Source organism: Monodelphis domestica, chromosome 3 (genome assembly GCF_027887165.1).
Source record: "Monodelphis domestica isolate mMonDom1 chromosome 3, mMonDom1.pri, whole genome shotgun sequence".
NCBI lineage: Eukaryota > Metazoa > Chordata > Mammalia > Didelphimorphia > Didelphidae > Monodelphis > Monodelphis domestica.
The window spans coordinates 44,546,628-44,553,944 of NC_077229.1; the positions used below are offsets into that span (position 1 = coordinate 44,546,628).

The window sequence follows — 7,317 nt, forward strand, 5'->3', positions numbered from 1 at the left end:
GCTTAAAATGCCAGAGGAGTTTGTATTTGATCCCAGAGGCGGGCAGGAGGGACCTTTTTGAGCCAGGGAACAACATGGGTATGCCCGTGCTGTTAGTAACTGACATCGACAGGAAAAATGGTTGGCAAGGGAGACACTAGCTGGCACTTGTAGCTGATGCCAGCTTGTCCCTTCTTTCCTTGATGGTAGGGTTTTCTTTTCCTACTTGAAGCAGCCAGGGAAGGCTTCCTTTGGCTAGGGGTCCCATGTTTTCTCTCTATCCTGGCATGGAGGATTATAGGATCAGAGATTTAGCTTTAGAAGGCTTATTATTCTCAGAAACATTCCTGTGTGACTTTGGGGAGCAGTCTTAGAAGTCATGTAGTCCGTCCTGTCCCATCTCAGTTTTACAGATGAGGAAAACTGAGGTCTGGAGAAACTTAAGCAACCTGCTGCTAGGCTTGAGCTAGGTTTCAAACCCAGGCTGTCCCTCTCCATATCCAGCAGTCTTCCTGCTATACCCAATAAAAGAGCAGGGGGTCTGGCCCATTTAAGGAAACTGAGGCCTGGAAAGGGGATGAAACTTTCTCCAAAGTCACACACATTCAAAGAATATTTCTTGAGGCCAACTGGGTAGGAATGGGAGGACTTTGGGCTGTAGTAATGGATCAGGGTTCAAAGGAGAGGAACCAGATAAAAATTAAGCTAAGGGAGAAACCTTGACTGTATTTGTGGGGTGGAACAATGAGAAAAGGGGTTGTTTCAAAACAAGCCAAAAAACTGCAGAAATTTTCAGAAAGAGATTGCTGGCCACTTTCAAGAAGAGGAGGCCAGGAAAATGTCCTGGCTGGTTCCCCCTGGATGAGCCATTCTTGGAGCTCCCCTGGAGTTCCTATGATCCTAAGATTTCTCGAGGAGGCTGCTCCCTCCTCCCTGCCTCTCCTCCTGATTCTCCTTCTCATGCATGTGATTTGCCTTCCAAGAGAGACCTTTGTCCATCTCCCCCAGCCCAGATGGTTGTAATGACTCTGGCTCTGGCCTGAGTCCATTGAGGAAAAGAGGGAGAGAGAAAGAGAATTCAGGAAAGAAGAGAGGAGAGGGCGGGAGAGATGGAGGCAGATCCAGAGGAAAAGGAAAGGGGCAAGGAGAAAGAGGGAGCAAGAGACTGGGAAAGGAAGGAGGGGAGAAAGAGAGGGAAAGTGAAGAGAGTGCAAAAGAGAAAGGAAAGGAGAGAGGAACAGAGGGGAGAAGAAGAAGAAGAAGAGAAGAAGAGAGAGAGAGAGAGAGAGAGAGAGAGAGAGAGAGAGAGAGAGGGAGGGAGAGGGAGAGAGAAAAGAAAGAAAGAGGGAGAGAGGAAAAAAGAAAGAAAGAAAGAAAGAAGAAAGAAGAAAGAAAGAAAGAAAGAAAGAAGAAAGAAAGAAAGAAAGAAAGAAAGAAAGAAAGAAAGAAAGAAGAAAGAAAGAAAGAAAGAAAGAAAGAAAGAAAGAAAGAAAGAAAGAAAGAAAGAAAGAAAGAAAGAAAGAAAGAAGAAAGGAAGAAAGGAAGAAAGGAAGGAAGGAAGGAAGGAAGGAAGGAAGGAAGGAAGGAAGGAAGGAAGGAAGGAAGGAAGGAAGGAAGAAGAAAGAAAGAAAGAAAGAAAGAAAGAAAGAAAGAAAGAAAGAAAGAAAGAAAGAAAGAAAGAAAGAAAGAAAGAAAGAAAGAAAGAAAGAAAGAAGAAAGAAAGGAAGGAAGGAAGGAAGGAAGGAAGGAAGGAAGGAAGGAAGGAAGGAAGGAAGGAAGGAAGGAAGGAAGGAAGGAAGGAAGGAAGGAAGGAAGGAAGGAGGAAGGAAGGAAGGAAGAAAGAGAACAAAATCTAGAGGAAAGAGAGAAGAGAGAGAAAAAGAAGGAAGGGAAGAGAGAGACAGAAAGAGAGAAAGCCAGAGACACAAAGAGAGAGAAGAGGAAAGAGAATGAGAGGGGGAAAGGGAGAGGGAAGAGAGAGGGGGAGACGGGAAACTGGCGGGTGGGGAGGGGCCCTGGCTATTATAATAAGTGACTGCAGCGGTCCTGGGACCCAGATTTGAAGAAGGAGGAGAGAAAGAGGAAAAGGAGACGGGAGAAGGGGGAGAAGAGGCAGGGGGCGGGGCCGAAACCACTTCTCTCCCTGTTGTGGAGGAAGCTCTAACTTAACGCCCGCCCGGCGCTGGAAGCTGGGGCACAGGACAGGGTAAGTCCTCTCCCTGCCATGGGCCACCAGCACTGGCCCCCGTTCCTGGACTTGGGGGTGGCTCTGAGTCTGGCAGGGCCACTGCACTCTCCCTGGCGGCTGCAGCAATGAGGGGTCTGGGTGGCACTCCCGAAGGGCGGGTGCCCGCCAGAGTATTCTGAACCAGTGAGCAGACACAGGAATAAAGTGGGGAGGGGGAGGGGGCTGGCCTCAGTGACCTGATCTGGAAAGTGGGGATAGGGAGCAGCTCCAAATTCCTCCCTCCCTTGCTCCTCTTTCCCCAATTCCCCCTTCTTTGCAGCCCTCTTTCCCTCGTCCCCTTGGCAAGGCAGCTCTCCTGCTCTGGGTTTGTTGTGCCTAGGAGATCAAGTCAATTTACCTTTCCTTCATTCTCCCCCAGAAGCCTAGGCGCTGGAATGGGTCCCCCCCAGGGCCTCTACTGGTCCAGGATTCTCTCCCCTCTCCAGAGCTCTGCCTCCCTTTCCTGTGCTTGCTGGCCACTCTGAGACCCCATTCCCCTCGCCCATGGCCCCTCAGAAGGGGTTTCCAGAGGGAAGAATTGGCCCCGATGCCTGGGACAAGAGAGACCCCTGACTCTGGTCAGCCCAGCCCAACCCAGTTTACCACAGAAAACCACAGGCTTGTTGCCAAAGAATGAAGGCTATACTAACCGGCCAAAACCTTAGAGATTGGGGAATGTTAGAGGGCTGTGGACCTGGGGCTTGGCACGAAAATCTCCATTCATTGAGCATTTATTGCATGTGGTTGGAAATAACAAGATAGTCAGTCCTACTATGCACCCAGACTAGATGCTGGAACCAGAGATAGAAAGAACGGTTCCTGCTTAAGAAGCTTACATCTGAATTAGGTTTGGAAAGATCTTAAACGTAGAACATTTGGCCTCTATGGGGCCTTGGAGATAGACCATCAGAGCAGCCAAGGCCAAGAACTGGGAATGCAGAGCTGGAAGAGCTCTTAGAACACAAATGTCAGAACTGAGAGGGACTTTAGAACACAGTGCCGCTGGGAGAGCTCTTAGAACACAGAATGTCAGAACTGAGAGGGACTTTAGAACACAGTGCCAGAGCTGGGAGAGCTCTTAGAACACAGAATGTCAGAACTGAGAGGGACTTTAGAACACAGTGCCAGAGCTGGAGAGCTCTTAGAACACAGAATGTCAGAACTGAGAGGGACTTTAGAACACAGTGCCAGAGCTGGGAGAGCTCTTAGAACAGATGTCAGAATGAGGGACTTAGAACTGCAGAGGGGAGCTTTAGAACACAGATGACTGAGAGGCTTAGAAGTGCAGCTGGAGCTCTTAGAACACAGAATGTCAGAACTGAGAGGGACTTTAGAACACAGTGCCAGAGCTGGGAGAGCTCTTAGAACACAGAATGTCAGAACTGAGAGGGACTTTAGAACACAGTGCCAGAGCTGGGAGAGCTCTTAGAACACAGAATGTCAGAACTGAGAGGGACTTTAGAACACAGTGCCAGAGCTGGGAGAGCTCTTAGAACACAGAATGTCAGAACTGGAAGAGCTCTTAGAACACAGAATGTCAGAACTGAGAGGTGCTTTAGAACACAGAATGTCAGAATTGGAAGAGCTCTTAGAACACAGAATGTCAGAACTGGGAGAACTCTTAGAATACAGAATGTTAGAACTGGAAAAGCTCTTAGAACACAGAATGTCAGAACTGAGAGGGACTTTAGAACACAGAATGTCAGAATTGGAAGAGCTCTTAGAACACAGAATGTCAGAACTGAGAGGGACTTTAGAACACAGTGCCAGAGCTGGGAGAGCTCTTAGAACACAGAATGTCAGAACTGAGAGGGACTTTAGAACACAGTGCCAGAGCTGGGAGAGCTCTTAGAACACAGAATGTCAGAACTGAGAGGGACTTTAGAATATAGTACCAGAACTGGGAGAACTCTTAGAATACAGAATGTTAGAACTGGAAGAGCTCTTAGAACACAGAATGTCAGAACTGAGAGGGACTTTAGAACACAGTGCCAGAACTGGGAGAACTCTTAGAACACAGAATGTTAGAACTGAAAGAGCTCTTAGAACACAGAATGTCAGAACTGAGAGGGACTTTAGAATATAGTACCAGAACTGGGAGAACTCTTAGAACACAGAATGTTAGAACTGAAAGAGCTCTTAGAACACAGAATGTCAGAACTGAGAGGGACTTTAGAACACAGTGACAGAGCTGGGAGAACTCTTAGAACACAGAATGTCAGAACTGAGAGGTGCTTTAGAACACAGAATGTTAGAACTGGAAGAGCTCTTAGAACACAGGATGTCAGAGGTGGGAGGAGCAGCTAGAAGGGACCTAGAACATATATTCATAGAACTGGAAAAACCTCCAGTTGAGAAAAGTCAGAATTGGAATGTCCTTTGTAGAGTACCCTCCAACTTCCGCATTTTATAAAGGGGGAAATTTAGGTCCAAAGAGGGAACTTTGGTTGCTCAAGATCAATAAGCATAGCTAGGGCTGAGCTCTTCTGGGGATTACACTTCTGTCTTTACCTCCCCCCTTCCTTATCTCAGTTCCTTCAGAGCTCAAGCTTTCAGGGCACCAAGGTGGGAGGCAGGCCCAGAGTCAGAAGGTCTTGGATTCATATCTGACCTCAGATATTTCCTAGCGGTGTGACCTTTGGCAAGTCACTTAATCCCATTAGAATCATTACTAAGACAGAAAGTAAGAATTTTTTTTTAAGTTCAAGCTTTCCCTGAAAGTATCACAGAAATACAAGTAAGACCTGCCAAGCCGCACATCCCAGCAGATAGAGCCCTGGACTGGATCAGACCCATCCAAATCCAGACTCTGTTCTTTCCCTTCCCTATGACCCCAAAGCAAGAGATTTACTCTCTTTGGGTCTCATCCATAGAGAGAAAATAATGTATTAAGTAATCATTGATATGTACCTCATAGGTGCTTAATAAAGGCTTATTAATTGATTGGTTAACTCTAGATTCTCATACCATCCCTCTGAGGTGACTATTGTAAAAAGAGATCATAACAACATCTGCCTCCCAGGGTTCTTGTAAGGATCAAATGAGATTATATTTGTAAAGTGCTTCGTACACTACCTGGCACATAGTAGGCATTATAGAAATATTAGTTATTATTTTTATCTTCTACCTCATGATATAAAGATCAAATAAGATGATACTTGTAATGGGCTAAGTATAATGCCTGACATATAATAGATACTACAGAAATCCCAGCTACGGGGGGCAATGGAATGAGAGCCAGGCCTAAAAAAAGGAAGTCCTGGGTTCAAATTTGGCCTCAGACACTTCCCAGCTGTGTGACCCTGGACAAGTCACTTAACCCCCATTACCTAGCCCTTACTGCTCTTCTGCCTTAGAACCAATACCCAGTGTTGATTCTAAGATGGAAGGTGAGGTGTTTTGTTTTGTGTGTGGTTTTTTTTTAAGAAAGAAAAGAAATGCTAGCTATCGTTATTTCTATTTTTAAAATTATTATTACTTCCAGAATTTTTGCTCCCATTTTACAGATGAGGAAGTTGAAGTTCAAAAAAGTTCTATGACTTGCCCAGGGTCACATATTTAGGAAGCATCAGAAGCAAATTTGAACCTAGGTCTTCCTGATTTCTACTGTGTTTCTGGAGACTCTTTGACTCTTGGTAGCAGCCCATCAGGAAAGTGTGAGGGCATGAACATTCCTCTGTCCTCTTACCAGGCTGCCTCAGTCTTTAAGGTCACAGGATCAGAAGATTTAAAACCAAAAAGGGGGCCCTTGAGGTCATCAACTTCAGCCTCCTCATTTTACAGATGACTAGACTGAGGCCCTGAAAGGGAAGTGGAATCATGGGACCAGCTATTTACAGCTTTCCAGCTTTATGACACATTACTACCCCTCATAGGTTGCCTTCTAGGCAAAGTGACTTTCCTATTATCTTTTATATGTAGTTCTCCATCTCCCACCTCCACGCCTTTGCACTGACTTTGCATGGAATACACTGCTTCAACTCTAACTCTGTGTGTGTGTATGTGTTTCTCTCTGTCTCTCTCGTTCGTCTCTTTGTCTCTGTCTCTGTTACACTGCTTCAACTCTAACTCTGTGTGTGTGTATGTGTTTCTCTCTGTCTCTCTCGTTCGTCTCTTTGTCTCTGTCTCTGTGTTTCTCTCTCTGAGTGTCTCTGTCATCTCTGTCTCTCTCCTTTCTCTCCTCTCTGACCCTATTTCTCTCTGTATGTTTCTCTCTGTCAACCCTTACTTTCCATCTTAGAACCAATACTATGTATTGGTTCCAAGGCAGAAGAACAGTAGGGGCTAGGCCAGTGATGGCAAATCTTTTAGAGACCAATTGCCCAAACTGCAACTCTCACACCACATGTGAGGCACAACCTTACCCCAGACAGGGGAAGGAGGAAGTGCTCCCATTAGGGTGCTGGGCAGAGGAGCTGGTCATGCGAGAAATGTTCTCAGGCATGATGGAGTAGGGGAGGGGAGCAGCCCCCTCTGGCACACGTGCCATAGGTTTGCCAACATGGGGCTAGGCAATGAAGGACTAAGTGACTTATCTGGGGTCACAGAGCTAGGAAATATCTGAGGTCACATTTGAACCCAGGACCTCCCATCTCTAGACCTGGCTCTCTATCTACTGATAGAGCTCCCCCCTCCCACTTCTTTCTCTTGTTTCTTCAAGAATCAGCTGAGATTACCATCTTCTATATGGCTCCCTCCAACATTACTTTATATTTATTTTTTGTATGTATTTTGCATATTCATATAGTTCATGCTGTATATACCTACATATATGCATAGATGTATATATGTATGCACAGATGTTCCATATATTGTGTATCTAGATATACACATATAGATATATATGCATGTATAGATACAATCACACACATACATGTTGCTTCCCCCTGTTAGGTAACATCTTCAAGGGTAAGGATTGTCTCACTTCTGACTTGTATTCCCAGCATCCCTAGTACAATGCCTGGCACATAGTAGGTACTTAATTTTTATTGGTTGATTGATTGAGCTAAAAGGGACCTTCTCAGTGATCACCATTCTGAATCTCTCACTTTACACATGAGGAAACTAAGACCTAAATCCTATAATCTGTTAAGGATCCCCACTGTTGAAGA

At 45.6% G+C, this 7,317-nt stretch overlaps 1 protein-coding gene across 1 annotated transcript in view; it reads left to right on the forward strand.

Annotated features, from left to right (window-relative positions):
* Positions 1 to 2,028: 2,028 nt before the first annotated feature.
* HVCN1 (hydrogen voltage gated channel 1) overlaps positions 2,029 to 7,317 on the forward strand; it is a 52,039-nt gene continuing 46,750 nt past the window's right edge. Inside the window, exon 1 of the mRNA XM_007489845.3 lies at positions 2,029 to 2,185. The gene's annotated coding sequence lies outside the window, so the exon portion shown is untranslated. The remainder of the gene's footprint in view (positions 2,186 to 7,317) is intronic.